This window comes from Schistocerca cancellata, unplaced genomic scaffold, assembly GCF_023864275.1.
Source record: "Schistocerca cancellata isolate TAMUIC-IGC-003103 unplaced genomic scaffold, iqSchCanc2.1 HiC_scaffold_856, whole genome shotgun sequence".
Lineage (NCBI taxonomy): Eukaryota > Metazoa > Arthropoda > Insecta > Orthoptera > Acrididae > Schistocerca > Schistocerca cancellata.
Window position 1 is genome coordinate 44,284 of NW_026046867.1, and position 14,318 is coordinate 58,601.

At 54.8% G+C, this 14,318-nt stretch overlaps 15 non-coding genes across 15 annotated transcripts; all 15 read right to left on the minus strand.

Moving 5' to 3' along the window:
• Positions 1–570: 570 nt before the first annotated feature.
• On the minus strand, positions 571–689 carry LOC126147408 (5S ribosomal RNA). The gene has a single exon (XR_007530255.1). It is a non-coding gene; the product is annotated as a 5S ribosomal RNA (ribosomal RNA).
• Positions 690–1,552: 863 nt separating this feature from the next.
• On the minus strand, positions 1,553–1,671 carry LOC126147367 (5S ribosomal RNA). The gene has a single exon (XR_007530216.1). It is a non-coding gene; the product is annotated as a 5S ribosomal RNA (ribosomal RNA).
• An 845-nt stretch (positions 1,672–2,516) lies between these two features.
• Positions 2,517–2,635, minus strand: LOC126147409 (5S ribosomal RNA). The gene has a single exon (XR_007530256.1). It is a non-coding gene; the product is annotated as a 5S ribosomal RNA (ribosomal RNA).
• An 863-nt stretch (positions 2,636–3,498) lies between these two features.
• LOC126147368 (5S ribosomal RNA) lies at positions 3,499–3,617 on the minus strand. Its single transcript, XR_007530217.1, has one exon. It is a non-coding gene; the product is annotated as a 5S ribosomal RNA (ribosomal RNA).
• An 847-nt stretch (positions 3,618–4,464) lies between these two features.
• LOC126147427 (5S ribosomal RNA) lies at positions 4,465–4,583 on the minus strand. The gene has a single exon (XR_007530273.1). It is a non-coding gene; the product is annotated as a 5S ribosomal RNA (ribosomal RNA).
• Positions 4,584–5,424: 841 nt separating this feature from the next.
• On the minus strand, positions 5,425–5,543 carry LOC126147410 (5S ribosomal RNA). The gene has a single exon (XR_007530257.1). It is a non-coding gene; the product is annotated as a 5S ribosomal RNA (ribosomal RNA).
• An 863-nt stretch (positions 5,544–6,406) lies between these two features.
• LOC126147369 (5S ribosomal RNA) lies at positions 6,407–6,525 on the minus strand. Its single transcript, XR_007530218.1, has one exon. It is a non-coding gene; the product is annotated as a 5S ribosomal RNA (ribosomal RNA).
• An 845-nt stretch (positions 6,526–7,370) lies between these two features.
• On the minus strand, positions 7,371–7,489 carry LOC126147411 (5S ribosomal RNA). Its single transcript, XR_007530258.1, has one exon. It is a non-coding gene; the product is annotated as a 5S ribosomal RNA (ribosomal RNA).
• Positions 7,490–8,337: 848 nt separating this feature from the next.
• LOC126147428 (5S ribosomal RNA) lies at positions 8,338–8,456 on the minus strand. The gene has a single exon (XR_007530274.1). It is a non-coding gene; the product is annotated as a 5S ribosomal RNA (ribosomal RNA).
• An 847-nt stretch (positions 8,457–9,303) lies between these two features.
• Positions 9,304–9,422, minus strand: LOC126147429 (5S ribosomal RNA). The gene has a single exon (XR_007530275.1). It is a non-coding gene; the product is annotated as a 5S ribosomal RNA (ribosomal RNA).
• An 841-nt stretch (positions 9,423–10,263) lies between these two features.
• On the minus strand, positions 10,264–10,382 carry LOC126147412 (5S ribosomal RNA). Its single transcript, XR_007530259.1, has one exon. It is a non-coding gene; the product is annotated as a 5S ribosomal RNA (ribosomal RNA).
• An 848-nt stretch (positions 10,383–11,230) lies between these two features.
• LOC126147430 (5S ribosomal RNA) lies at positions 11,231–11,349 on the minus strand. Its single transcript, XR_007530276.1, has one exon. It is a non-coding gene; the product is annotated as a 5S ribosomal RNA (ribosomal RNA).
• Positions 11,350–12,197: 848 nt separating this feature from the next.
• Positions 12,198–12,316, minus strand: LOC126147431 (5S ribosomal RNA). The gene has a single exon (XR_007530277.1). It is a non-coding gene; the product is annotated as a 5S ribosomal RNA (ribosomal RNA).
• An 841-nt stretch (positions 12,317–13,157) lies between these two features.
• Positions 13,158–13,276, minus strand: LOC126147403 (5S ribosomal RNA). The gene has a single exon (XR_007530251.1). It is a non-coding gene; the product is annotated as a 5S ribosomal RNA (ribosomal RNA).
• An 863-nt stretch (positions 13,277–14,139) lies between these two features.
• LOC126147370 (5S ribosomal RNA) lies at positions 14,140–14,258 on the minus strand. The gene has a single exon (XR_007530219.1). It is a non-coding gene; the product is annotated as a 5S ribosomal RNA (ribosomal RNA).
• Positions 14,259–14,318: the final 60 nt, after the last annotated feature.

The following is a 14,318-nucleotide window of genomic DNA, read 5'->3' on the forward strand; positions in this document are numbered from 1 at the left end:
GTCCCTGGTGTTCAGCGGAGGGCCTGTGCGGGGTGTGGCAGTGTCGTGCTGGAGGGCCCACTGGTAGCGATGTGGGCTTCCTCGCCTCGCCTCGCCTCGCCTCGCCTCACACCAGGTGTCTGCGTAAGTTTGCAGTGCATTCGCACCATTCCTATCCCTGTCCCTGTCCCCGTCCCGACTTGTCCCGACTTTGCTCGACTGCCGCTCGCTGCCGCTCGGGTCGTAGTCCATATGACAGCGCAAGCACGACAAACGTCTGCGGGACGAGACGAGACGAGACGACTAAGGAATAAATTCGTGGTTACAAATCAAATTTGGAACTCTACACTCCTACACAACAATAGGCGGTGACGTATTTCAGAAATCACCTGCCGATTCGTACTGTTTTGTCGTTTTCAAAGTCTTCTTGGCAAACTTGGTTAGCACATTCTCCCTCAAACTGAGTTAATTACTGCATTTTCGTACCATTACAGTAGTTTAAAAGGCTTAAGGAAGCATCTTTGTCACAACAGAAAGGTAGTTTGAAAATTGGGCTGGCGACATTACAAAAAAAAAAAAAAACAGGAAGGGAGCCAACAGCACCCGGGTTTCCCAGGCGGTCACCCATCCAAGTACTAGCCGGGCCCGATGATGCTTCACTTCGGTGATCGGACGAAAACCGGTGTATTCATCATGGTATGGCCGTTGGCGCTCATCTAATGTAGGAGCACGGCAGAATTCGCGTTCGGCTTTTCTCCCAACACACAAAATGTTAGTTTTCGGCCGCATTTGACGAAAGCGCTTCCTTCCGCAACCGCCAGTTCCTCGAGGACGGCGCGGGGAGGCGCGCCCGGCGTCCCAGCAGAGTGACGGCCGAATTGGCGGGCGCACCGCCGCGTGTGTGAGACGCACTGCTGCTCGTTGCACCCCCTGTCATTCGCTGGGCGCGTGCAGCCTTCGACACTAGCGGAGGACGCATCTTGTCCCTGGTGTTCAGCGGAGGGCCTGTGCGGGGTGTGGCAGTGTCGTGCTGGAGGGCCCACTGGTAGCGATGTGGGCTTCCTCGCGTCGCCTCGCGTCGCCTCGCCTCGCCTCGCCTCTCCTCACACCAGGTGTCTGCGTAGTTTGCAGTGCATTCGCACCATTCCCATCCCTGTCCCTGTCCCCGTCCCGACTTGTCCCGACTTTGCTCGACTGCCGCTCGCTGCCGCTCGGGTCGTGGTCCATATGACAGCGCAAGCACGACAAACGTCTGCGGGACGAGACGAGACGAGACGAGACGAGACGACTAAGGAATAAATTCGTGGTTACAAATCAAATTTGGAACTCTACACTCCTACACAACATTAGGCGGTGACGTATTTCAGAAATCACCTGCCGATTCGTACTGTTTTGTCGTTTTCAAAGTCTTCTTGGCAAACTTGGTTAGCACATTCTCCCTCAAACTGAGTTAATTACTGCATTTTCGTACCATTACAGTAGTTTAAAAGGCTTAAAGAAGCATCTTTGTCACAACAGAAAGGTAGTTTGAAAATTGGGCTGGCGACATAACAAAAAAAAAAAACAGGAAGGGAGCCAGCAGCACCCGGGTTTCCCAGGCGGTCACCCATCCAAGTACTAGCCGGGCCCGATGATGCTTAACTTCGGTGATCGGACGAGAACCGGTGTATTCATCATGGTTTGGCCGTTGGCGCTCATCTAATGTAGGAGCACGGCAGAATTCGCGTTCGGCTTTTCTCCCAACACACAAAATGTTAGTTTTCGGCCGCATTTGACGAAAGCGCTTCCTTCCGCAACCGCCAGTTCCTCGAGGACGGCGCGGGGAGGCACGCCCAGGGTCCCAGCAGAGTGACGGCCGAATTGGCGGGCGCACCGCCGCGTGTGTTAGACGCACTGCTGCTCGTTGCACCCCCTGTCATTCGCTGGGCGCGTGCAGCCTTCGACACTAGCGGAGGACGCATCTTGTCCCTGGTGTTCAGCGGAGGGCCTGTGCGGGGTGTGGCAGTGTCGTGCTGGAGGGCCCACTGGTAGCGATGTGGGCTTCCTCGCCTCGCCACGCCTCGCCTCGCCTCGCCTCACACCAGGTGTCTGCGTAGTTTGCAGTGCATTCGCACCATTCCTATCCCTGTCCCTGTCCCCGTCCCGACTTGTCCCGACTTTGCTCGACTGCCGCTCGCTGCCGCTCGGGTCGTAGTCCATATGACAGCGCAAGCACGACAAACGTCTGCGGGACGAGACGAGACGAGACGACTAAGGAATAAATTCGTGGTTACAAATCAAATTTGGAACTCTACACTCCTACACAACAATAGGCGGTGACGTATTTCAGAAATCACCTGACGATTCGTACTGTTTTGTCGTTTTCAAAGTCTTCTTGGCAAACTTGGTTAGCACATTCTCCCTCAAACTGAGTTAATTACTGCATTTTCGTACCATTACAGTAGTTTAAAAGGCTTAAGGAAGCATCTTTGTCACAACAGAAAGGTAGTTTGAAAATTGGGCTGGCGACATTACAAAAAAAAAAAAAACAGGAAGGGAGCCAACAGCACCCGGGTTTCCCAGGCGGTCACCCATCCAAGTACTAGCCGGGCCCGATGATGCTTCACTTCGGTGATCGGACGAAAACCGGTGTATTCATCATGGTATGGCCGTTGGCGCTCATCTAATGTAGGAGCACGGCAGAATTCGCGTTCGGCTTTTCTCCCAACACACAAAATGTTAGTTTTCGGCCGCATTTGACGAAAGCGCTTCCTTCCGCAACCGCCAGTTGCTCGAGGACGGCGCGGGGAGGCGCGCCCGGCGTCCCAGCAGAGTGACGGCCGAATTGGCGGGCGCACCGCCGCGTGTGTGAGACGCACTGCTGCTCGTTGCACCCCCTGTCATTCGCTGGGCGCGTGCAGCCTTAGACACTAGCGGAGGACGCATCTTGTCCCTGGTGTTCAGCGGAGGGCCTGTGCGGGGTGTGGCAGTGTCGTGCTGGAGGGCCCACTGGTAGCGATGTGGGCTTCCTCGCGTCGCCTCGCGTCGCCTCGCCTCGCCTCGCCTCTCCTCACACCAGGTGTCTGCGTAGTTTGCAGTGCATTCGCACCATTCCCATCCCTGTCCCTGTCCCCGTCCCGACTTGTCCCGACTTTGCTCGACTGCCGCTCGCTGCCGCTCGGGTCGTGGTCCATATGACAGCGCAAGCACGACAAACGTCTGCGGGACGAGACGAGACGAGACGAGACGAGACGACTAAGGAATAAATTCGTGGTTACAAATCAAATTTGGAACTCTACACTCCTACACAACATTAGGCGGTGACGTATTTCAGAAATCACCTGCCGATTCGTACTGTTTTGTCGTTTTCAAAGTCTTCTTGGCAAACTTGGTTAGCACATTCTCCCTCAAACTGAGTTAATTACTGCATTTTCGTACCATTACAGTAGTTTAAAAGGCTTAAAGAAGCATCTTTGTCACAACAGAAAGGTAGTTTGAAAATTGGGCTGGCGACATAACAAAAAAAAAAAACAGGAAGGGAGCCAGCAGCACCCGGGTTTCCCAGGCGGTCACCCATCCAAGTACTAGCCGGGCCCGATGATGCTTAACTTCGGTGATCGGACGAGAACCGGTGTATTCATCATGGTTTGGCCGTTGGCGCTCATCTAATGTAGGAGCACGGCAGAATTCGCGTTCGGCTTTTCTCCCAACACACAAAATGTTAGTTTTCGGCCGCATTTGACGAAAGCGCTTCCTTCCGCAACCGCCAGTTCCTCGAGGACGGCGCGGGGAGGCACGCCCAGGGTCCCAGCAGAGTGACGGCCGAATTGGCGGGCGCACCGCCGCGTGTGTTAGACGCACTGCTGCTCGTTGCACCCCCTGTCATTCGCTGGGCGCGTGCAGCCTTCGACACTAGCGGAGGACGCATCTTGTCCCTGGTGTTCAGCGGAGGGCCTGTGCGGGGTGTGGCAGTGTCGTGCTGGAGGGCCCACTGGTAGCGATGTGGGCTTCCTCGCCTCGCCACGCCTCGCCTCGCCTCGCCTCACACCAGGTGTCTGCGTAGTTTGCAGTGCATTCGCACCATTCCTATCCCTGTCCCTGTCCCCGTCCCGACTTGTCCCGACTTTGCTCGACTGCCGCTCGCTGCCGCTCGGGTCGTGGTCCATATGACAGCGCAAGCACGACAAACGTCTGCGGGACGAGACGAGACGAGACGAGACGACTAAGGAATAAATTCGTGGTTACAAATCAAATTTGGAACTCAACACACCTACACATCAATAGGCGGTGACGTATTTCAGAAATCACCTGCCGATTCGTACTATTTTGTCGTTTTCAAAGTCTTCTTGGCAAACTTGGTTAGCACATTCTCCCTCAAACTGAGTTAATTACTGCATTTTCGTTCCATTACAGTAGTTTAAAAGGCTTAAGGAAGCATCTTTGTCACAACAGAAAGGTAGTTTGATAATTGGGCTGGCGACATAACAAAAAAAAAAACAGTAAGGGAGCCAACAGCACCCGGGTTTCCCAGGCGGTCACCCATCCAAGTACTAGCAGGGCCCGATGATGCTTAACTTCGGTGATCGGACGAGAACCGGTGTATTCATCATGGTATGGCCGTTGGCGCTCATCTAATGTAGGAGCACGGCAGAATTCGCGTTCGGCTTTTCTCCCAACACACAAAATGTTAGTTTTCGGCCGCATTTGACGAAAGCGCTTCCTTCCGCAACCGCCAGTTGCTCGAGGACGGCGCGGGGAGGCGCGCCCGGCGTCCCAGCAGAGTGACGGCCGAATTGGCGGGCGCACCGCCGCGTGTGTGAGACGCACTGCTGCTCGTTGCACCCCCTGTCATTCGCTGGGCGCGTGCAGCCTTAGACACTAGCGGAGGACGCATCTTGTCCCTGGTGTTCAGCGGAGGGCCTGTGCGGGGTGTGGCAGTGTCGTGCTGGAGGGCCCACTGGTAGCGATGTGGGCTTCCTCGCCTCGCCTCGCCTCGCCTCGCCTCACACCAGGTGTCTGCGTAAGTTTGCAGTGCATTCGCACCATTCCTATCCCTGTCCCTGTCCCCGTCCCGACTTGTCCCGACTTTGCTCGACTGCCGCTCGCTGCCGCTCGGGTCGTAGTCCATATGACAGCGCAAGCACGACAAACGTCTGCGGGACGAGACGAGACGAGACGACTAAGGAATAAATTCGTGGTTACAAATCAAATTTGGAACTCTACACTCCTACACAACAATAGGCGGTGACGTATTTCAGAAATCACCTGCCGATTCGTACTGTTTTGTCGTTTTCAAAGTCTTCTTGGCAAACTTGGTTAGCACATTCTCCCTCAAACTGAGTTAATTACTGCATTTTCGTACCATTACAGTAGTTTAAAAGGCTTAAGGAAGCATCTTTGTCACAACAGAAAGGTAGTTTGAAAATTGGGCTGGCGACATTACAAAAAAAAAAAAAACAGGAAGGGAGCCAACAGCACCCGGGTTTCCCAGGCGGTCACCCATCCAAGTACTAGCCGGGCCCGATGATGCTTCACTTCGGTGATCGGACGAAAACCGGTGTATTCATCATGGTATGGCCGTTGGCGCTCATCTAATGTAGGAGCACGGCAGAATTCGCGTTCGGCTTTTCTCCCAACACACAAAATGTTAGTTTTCGGCCGCATTTGACGAAAGCGCTTCCTTCCGCAACCGCCAGTTCCTCGAGGACGGCGCGGGGAGGCGCGCCCGGCGTCCCAGCAGAGTGACGGCCGAATTGGCGGGCGCACCGCCGCGTGTGTGAGACGCACTGCTGCTCGTTGCACCCCCTGTCATTCGCTGGGCGCGTGCAGCCTTCGACACTAGCGGAGGACGCATCTTGTCCCTGGTGTTCAGCGGAGGGCCTGTGCGGGGTGTGGCAGTGTCGTGCTGGAGGGCCCACTGGTAGCGATGTGGGCTTCCTCGCGTCGCCTCGCGTCGCCTCGCCTCGCCTCGCCTCTCCTCACACCAGGTGTCTGCGTAGTTTGCAGTGCATTCGCACCATTCCCATCCCTGTCCCTGTCCCCGTCCCGACTTGTCCCGACTTTGCTCGACTGCCGCTCGCTGCCGCTCGGGTCGTGGTCCATATGACAGCGCAAGCACGACAAACGTCTGCGGGACGAGACGAGACGAGACGAGACGAGACGACTAAGGAATAAATTCGTGGTTACAAATCAAATTTGGAACTCTACACTCCTACACAACATTAGGCGGTGACGTATTTCAGAAATCACCTGCCGATTCGTACTGTTTTGTCGTTTTCAAAGTCTTCTTGGCAAACTTGGTTAGCACATTCTCCCTCAAACTGAGTTAATTACTGCATTTTCGTACCATTACAGTAGTTTAAAAGGCTTAAAGAAGCATCTTTGTCACAACAGAAAGGTAGTTTGAAAATTGGGCTGGCGACATAACAAAAAAAAAAAACAGGAAGGGAGCCAGCAGCACCCGGGTTTCCCAGGCGGTCACCCATCCAAGTACTAGCCGGGCCCGATGATGCTTAACTTCGGTGATCGGACGAGAACCGGTGTATTCATCATGGTTTGGCCGTTGGCGCTCATCTAATGTAGGAGCACGGCAGAATTCGCGTTCGGCTTTTCTCCCAACACACAAAATGTTAGTTTTCGGCCGCATTTGACGAAAGCGCTTCCTTCCGCAACCGCCAGTTCCTCGAGGACGGCGCGGGGAGGCACGCCCAGGGTCCCAGCAGAGTGACGGCCGAATTGGCGGGCGCACCGCCGCGTGTGTTAGACGCACTGCTGCTCGTTGCACCCCCTGTCATTCGCTGGGCGCGTGCAGCCTTCGACACTAGCGGAGGACGCATCTTGTCCCTGGTGTTCAGCGGAGGGCCTGTGCGGGGTGTGGCAGTGTCGTGCTGGAGGGCCCACTGGTAGCGATGTGGGCTTCCTCGCCTCGCCACGCCTCGCCTCGCCTCGCCTCACACCAGGTGTCTGCGTAGTTTGCAGTGCATTCGCACCATTCCTATCCCTGTCCCTGTCCCCGTCCCGACTTGTCCCGACTTTGCTCGACTGCCGCTCGCTGCCGCTCGGGTCGTAGTCCATATGACAGCGCAAGCACGACAAACGTCTGCGGGACGAGACGAGACGAGACGACTAAGGAATAAATTCGTGGTTACAAATCAAATTTGGAACTCTACACTCCTACACAACAATAGGCGGTGACGTATTTCAGAAATCACCTGCCGATTCGTACTGTTTTGTCGTTTTCAAAGTCTTCTTGGCAAACTTGGTTAGCACATTCTCCCTCAAACTGAGTTAATTACTGCATTTTCGTACCATTACAGTAGTTTAAAAGGCTTAAGGAAGCATCTTTGTCACAACAGAAAGGTAGTTTGAAAATTGGGCTGGCGACATTACAAAAAAAAAAAAAACAGGAAGGGAGCCAACAGCACCCGGGTTTCCCAGGCGGTCACCCATCCAAGTACTAGCCGGGCCCGATGATGCTTCACTTCGGTGATCGGACGAAAACCGGTGTATTCATCATGGTATGGCCGTTGGCGCTCATCTAATGTAGGAGCACGGCAGAATTCGCGTTCGGCTTTTCTCCCAACACACAAAATGTTAGTTTTCGGCCGCATTTGACGAAAGCGCTTCCTTCCGCAACCGCCAGTTCCTCGAGGACGGCGCGGGGAGGCGCGCCCGGCGTCCCAGCAGAGTGACGGCCGAATTGGCGGGCGCACCGCCGCGTGTGTTAGACGCACTGCTGCTCGTTGCACCCCCTGTCATTCGCTGGGCGCGTGCAGCCTTCGACACTAGCGGAGGACGCATCTTGTCCCTGGTGTTCAGCGGAGGGCCTGTGCGGGGTGTGGCAGTGTCGTGCTGGAGGGCCCACTGGTAGCGATGTGGGCTTCCTCGCCTCGCCACGCCTCGCCTCGCCTCGCCTCACACCAGGTGTCTGCGTAGTTTGCAGTGCATTCGCACCATTCCTATCCCTGTCCCTGTCCCCGTCCCGACTTGTCCCCACTTTGCTCCACTGCCGCTCGCTGCCGCTCGGGTCGTGGTCCATATGACAGCGCAAGCACGACAAACGTCTGCGGGACGAGACGAGACGAGACGAGACGACTAAGGAATAAATTCGTGGTTACAAATCAAATTTGGAACTCAACACACCTACACATCAATAGGCGGTGACGTATTTCAGAAATCACCTGCCGATTCGTACTATTTTGTCGTTTTCAAAGTCTTCTTGGCAAACTTGGTTAGCACATTCTCCCTCAAACTGAGTTAATTACTGCATTTTCGTTCCATTACAGTAGTTTAAAAGGCTTAAGGAAGCATCTTTGTCACAACAGAAAGGTAGTTTGATAATTGGGCTGGCGACATAACAAAAAAAAAAAACAGTAAGGGAGCCAACAGCACCCGGGTTTCCCAGGCGGTCACCCATCCAAGTACTAGCAGGGCCCGATGATGCTTAACTTCGGTGATCGGACGAGAACCGGTGTATTCATCATGGTATGGCCGTTGGCGCTCATCTAATGTAGGAGCACGGCAGAATTCGCGTTCGGCTTTTCTCCCAACACACAAAATGTTAGTTTTCGGCCGCATTTGACGAAAGCGCTTCCTTCCGCAACCGCCAGTTCCTCGAGGACGGCGCGGGGAGGCGCGCCCGGCGTCCCAGCAGAGTGACGGCCGAATTGGCGGGCGCACCGCCGCGTGTGTGAGACGCACTGCTGCTCGTTGCACCCCCTGTCATTCGCTGGGCGCGTGCAGCCTTCGACACTAGCGGAGGACGCATCTTGTCCCTGGTGTTCAGCGGAGGGCCTGTGCGGGGTGTGGCAGTGTCGTGCTGGAGGGCCCACTGGTAGCGATGTGGGCTTCCTCGCCTCGCCACGCCTCGCCTCGCCTCGCCTCACACCAGGTGTCTGCGTAGTTTGCAGTGCATTCGCACCATTCCTATCCCTGTCCCTGTCCCCGTCCCGACTTGTCCCGACTTTGCTCGACTGCCGCTCGCTGCCGCTCGGGTCGTGGTCCATATGACAGCGCAAGCACGACAAACGTCTGCGGGACGAGACGAGACGAGACGAGACGACTAAGGAATAAATTCGTGGTTACAAATCAAATTTGGAACTCAACACACCTACACATCAATAGGCGGTGACGTATTTCAGAAATCACCTGCCGATTCGTACTATTTTGTCGTTTTCAAAGTCTTCTTGGCAAACTTGGTTAGCACATTCTCCCTCAAACTGAGTTAATTACTGCATTTTCGTTCCATTACAGTAGTTTAAAAGGCTTAAGGAAGCATCTTTGTCACAACAGAAAGGTAGTTTGATAATTGGGCTGGCGACATAACAAAAAAAAAAACAGTAAGGGAGCCAACAGCACCCGGGTTTCCCAGGCGGTCACCCATCCAAGTACTAGCAGGGCCCGATGATGCTTAACTTCGGTGATCGGACGAGAACCGGTGTATTCATCATGGTATGGCCGTTGGCGCTCATCTAATGTAGGAGCACGGCAGAATTCGCGTTCGGCTTTTCTCCCAACACACAAAATGTTAGTTTTCGGCCGCATTTGACGAAAGCGCTTCCTTCCGCAACCGCCAGTTGCTCGAGGACGGCGCGGGGAGGCGCGCCCGGCGTCCCAGCAGAGTGACGGCCGAATTGGCGGGCGCACCGCCGCGTGTGTGAGACGCACTGCTGCTCGTTGCACCCCCTGTCATTCGCTGGGCGCGTGCAGCCTTAGACACTAGCGGAGGACGCATCTTGTCCCTGGTGTTCAGCGGAGGGCCTGTGCGGGGTGTGGCAGTGTCGTGCTGGAGGGCCCACTGGTAGCGATGTGGGCTTCCTCGCCTCGCCTCGCCTCGCCTCGCCTCACACCAGGTGTCTGCGTAAGTTTGCAGTGCATTCGCACCATTCCTATCCCTGTCCCTGTCCCCGTCCCGACTTGTCCCGACTTTGCTCGACTGCCGCTCGCTGCCGCTCGGGTCGTAGTCCATATGACAGCGCAAGCACGACAAACGTCTGCGGGACGAGACGAGACGAGACGACTAAGGAATAAATTCGTGGTTACAAATCAAATTTGGAACTCTACACTCCTACACAACAATAGGCGGTGACGTATTTCAGAAATCACCTGCCGATTCGTACTGTTTTGTCGTTTTCAAAGTCTTCTTGGCAAACTTGGTTAGCACATTCTCCCTCAAACTGAGTTAATTACTGCATTTTCGTACCATTACAGTAGTTTAAAAGGCTTAAGGAAGCATCTTTGTCACAACAGAAAGGTAGTTTGAAAATTGGGCTGGCGACATTACAAAAAAAAAAAAAACAGGAAGGGAGCCAACAGCACCCGGGTTTCCCAGGCGGTCACCCATCCAAGTACTAGCCGGGCCCGATGATGCTTCACTTCGGTGATCGGACGAAAACCGGTGTATTCATCATGGTATGGCCGTTGGCGCTCATCTAATGTAGGAGCACGGCAGAATTCGCGTTCGGCTTTTCTCCCAACACACAAAATGTTAGTTTTCGGCCGCATTTGACGAAAGCGCTTCCTTCCGCAACCGCCAGTTCCTCGAGGACGGCGCGGGGAGGCGCGCCCGGCGTCCCAGCAGAGTGACGGCCGAATTGGCGGGCGCACCGCCGCGTGTGTGAGACGCACTGCTGCTCGTTGCACCCCCTGTCATTCGCTGGGCGCGTGCAGCCTTCGACACTAGCGGAGGACGCATCTTGTCCCTGGTGTTCAGCGGAGGGCCTGTGCGGGGTGTGGCAGTGTCGTGCTGGAGGGCCCACTGGTAGCGATGTGGGCTTCCTCGCCTCGCCACGCCTCGCCTCGCCTCGCCTCACACCAGGTGTCTGCGTAGTTTGCAGTGCATTCGCACCATTCCTATCCCTGTCCCTGTCCCCGTCCCGACTTGTCCCGACTTTGCTCGACTGCCGCTCGCTGCCGCTCGGGTCGTGGTCCATATGACAGCGCAAGCACGACAAACGTCTGCGGGACGAGACGAGACGAGACGAGACGACTAAGGAATAAATTCGTGGTTACAAATCAAATTTGGAACTCAACACACCTACACATCAATAGGCGGTGACGTATTTCAGAAATCACCTGCCGATTCGTACTATTTTGTCGTTTTCAAAGTCTTCTTGGCAAACTTGGTTAGCACATTCTCCCTCAAACTGAGTTAATTACTGCATTTTCGTTCCATTACAGTAGTTTAAAAGGCTTAAGGAAGCATCTTTGTCGCAACAGAAAGGTAGTTTGATAATTGGGCTGGCGACATAACAAAAAAAAAAAACAGTAAGGGAGCCAACAGCACCCGGGTTTCCCAGGCGGTCACCCATCCAAGTACTAGCAGGGCCCGATGATGCTTAACTTCGGTGATCGGACGAGAACCGGTGTATTCATCATGGTATGGCCGTTGGCGCTCATCTAATGTAGGAGCACGGCAGAATTCGCGTTCGGCTTTTCTCCCAACACACAAAATGTTAGTTTTCGGCCGCATTTGACGAAAGCGCTTCCTTCCGCAACCGCCAGTTCCTCGAGGACGGCGCGGGGAGGCGCGCCCGGCGTCCCAGCAGAGTGACGGCCGAATTGGCGGGCGCACCGCCGCGTGTGTGAGACGCACTGCTGCTCGTTGCACCCCCTGTCATTCGCTGGGCGCGTGCAGCCTTCGACACTAGCGGAGGACGCATCTTGTCCCTGGTGTTCAGCGGAGGGCCTGTGCGGGGTGTGGCAGTGTCGTGCTGGAGGGCCCACTGGTAGCGATGTGGGCTTCCTCGCCTCGCCACGCCTCGCCTCGCCTCGCCTCACACCAGGTGTCTGCGTAGTTTGCAGTGCATTCGCACCATTCCTATCCCTGTCCCTGTCCCCGTCCCGACTTGTCCCGACTTTGCTCGACTGCCGCTCGCTGCCGCTCGGGTCGTGGTCCATATGACAGCGCAAGCACGACAAACGTCTGCGGGACGAGACGAGACGAGACGAGACGACTAAGGAATAAATTCGTGGTTACAAATCAAATTTGGAACTCAACACACCTACACATCAATAGGCGGTGACGTATTTCAGAAATCACCTGCCGATTCGTACTATTTTGTCGTTTTCAAAGTCTTCTTGGCAAACTTGGTTAGCACATTCTCCCTCAAACTGAGTTAATTACTGCATTTTCGTTCCATTACAGTAGTTTAAAAGGCTTAAGGAAGCATCTTTGTCACAACAGAAAGGTAGTTTGATAATTGGGCTGGCGACATAACAAAAAAAAAAAACAGTAAGGGAGCCAACAGCACCCGGGTTTCCCAGGCGGTCACCCATCCAAGTACTAGCAGGGCCCGATGATGCTTAACTTCGGTGATCGGACGAGAACCGGTGTATTCATCATGGTATGGCCGTTGGCGCTCATCTAATGTAGGAGCACGGCAGAATTCGCGTTCGGCTTTTCTCCCAACACACAAAATGTTAGTTTTCGGCCGCATTTGACGAAAGCGCTTCCTTCCGCAACCGCCAGTTGCTCGAGGACGGCGCGGGGAGGCGCGCCCGGCGTCCCAGCAGAGTGACGGCCGAATTGGCGGGCGCACCGCCGCGTGTGTGAGACGCACTGCTGCTCGTTGCACCCCCTGTCATTCGCTGGGCGCGTGCAGCCTTAGACACTAGCGGAGGACGCATCTTGTCCCTGGTGTTCAGCGGAGGGCCTGTGCGGGGTGTGGCAGTGTCGTGCTGGAGGGCCCACTGGTAGCGATGTGGGCTTCCTCGCCTCGCCTCGCCTCGCCTCGCCTCACACCAGGTGTCTGCGTAAGTTTGCAGTGCATTCGCACCATTCCTATCCCTGTCCCTGTCCCCGTCCCGACTTGTCCCGACTTTGCTCGACTGCCGCTCGCTGCCGCTCGGGTCGTAGTCCATATGACAGCGCAAGCACGACAAACGTCTGCGGGACGAGACGAGACGAGACGACTAAGGAATAAATTCGTGGTTACAAATCAAATTTGGAACTCTACACTCCTACACAACAATAGGCGGTGACGTATTTCAGAAATCACCTGCCGATTCGTACTGTTTTGTCGTTTTCAAAGTCTTCTTGGCAAACTTGGTTAGCACATTCTCCCTCAAACTGAGTTAATTACTGCATTTTCGTACCATTACAGTAGTTTAAAAGGCTTAAGGAAGCATCTTTGTCACAACAGAAAGGTAGTTTGAAAATTGGGCTGGCGACATTACAAAAAAAAAAAAAACAGGAAGGGAGCCAACAGCACCCGGGTTTCCCAGGCGGTCACCCATCCAAGTACTAGCCGGGCCCGATGATGCTTAACTTCGGTGATCGGACGAAAACCGGTGTATTCATCATGGTATGGCCGTTGGCGCTCATCTAATGTAGGAGCACGGCAGAATTCGCGTTCGGCTTTTCTCCCAACACACAAAATGTTAGTTTTCGGCCGCATTTGACGAAAGCGCTTCCTTCCGCAACCGCCAGTTCCTCGAGGACGGCGCGGGGAGGCGCGCCCGGCGTCCCAGCAGAGTGACGGCCGAATTGGCGGGCGCACCGCCGCGTGTGTGAGACGCACTGCTGCTCGTTGCACCCCCTGTCATTCGCTGGGCGCGTGCAGCCTTCGACACTAGCGGAGGACGCATCTTGTCCCTGGTGTTCAGCGGAGGGCCTGTGCGGGGTGTGGCAGTGTCGTGCTGGAGGGCCCACTGGTAGCGATGTGGGCTTCCTCGCGTCGCCTCGCGTCGCCTCGCCTCGCCTCGCCTCTCCTCACACCAGGTGTCTGCGTAGTTTGCAGTGCATTCGCACCATTCCCATCCCTGTCCCTGTCCCCGTCCCGACTTGTCCCGACTTTGCTCGACTGCCGCTCGCTGCCGCTCGGGTCGTGGTCCATATGACAGCGCAAGCACGACAAACGTCTGCGGGACGAGACGAGACGAGACGAGACGAGACGACTAAGGAATAAATTCGTGGTTACAAATCAAATTTGGAACTCTACACTCCTACACAACATTAGGCGGTGACGTATTTCAGAAATCACCTGCCGATTCGTACTGTTTTGTCGTTTTCAAAGTCTTCTTGGCAAACTTGGTTAGCACATTCTCCCTCAAACTGAGTTAATTACTGCATTTTCGTACCATTACAGTAGTTTAAAAGGCTTAAAGAAGCATCTTTGTCACAACAGAAAGGTAGTTTGAAAATTGGGCTGGCGACATAACAAAAAAAAAAAACAGGAAGGGAGCCAGCAGCACCCGGGTTTCCCAGGCGGTCACCCATCCAAGTACTAGCCGGGCCCGATGATGCTTAACTTCGGTGATCGGACGAGAACCGGTGTATTCATCATGGTTTGGCCGTTGGCGCTCATCTAATGTAGGAGCACGGCAGAATTCGCGTTCGGCTTTTCTCCCAACACACAAAA